Here is a 414-nt window from a genome sequence, read left to right as displayed (position 1 = left end):
GCTGTTCAGTAGCTGTTCTGCTGCTGTTCAGTAGCTGTTCTGCTGCTGTTCAGTAGCTGTTCTGCTGCTGTTCAGTAGCTGTTCTGCTGCTTTTCAGTAGCTGTTCTGCTGCTGTTCTGCTGCTGTTCTACTGCTGCTGTTCTCCTGCTGTTCTGCTGCTGTTCTGCAGCTGTTCTGCTGCTGTTCTTCTGCTGTTCTGCTGCTGTTCTGCTGCTGTTCAGTAGCTGTTCTCCTGCTGGTCTCCTGCTGTTCTCATGTTGTTCCCCTGCTGTTCTCCTGCTGTTCTCCTGCTGTTCTCCTGCTGTTCTCCTGCTGTTCTGCTGCTGTTCTGCTGCTGTTCTCCTGCTGTTCTCCTGCTTTTCTGCTGCTGTTCTGCTGCTGTTCTCCTGCTGTTCTCCTGCTGTTCTGCTGCTG

Source organism: Oncorhynchus gorbuscha, unplaced genomic scaffold, assembly GCF_021184085.1.
Source record: "Oncorhynchus gorbuscha isolate QuinsamMale2020 ecotype Even-year unplaced genomic scaffold, OgorEven_v1.0 Un_scaffold_5848, whole genome shotgun sequence".
Taxonomy (NCBI): Eukaryota; Metazoa; Chordata; class Actinopteri; order Salmoniformes; family Salmonidae; genus Oncorhynchus; species Oncorhynchus gorbuscha.
This window is presented reverse-complemented; position numbering follows the sequence as displayed.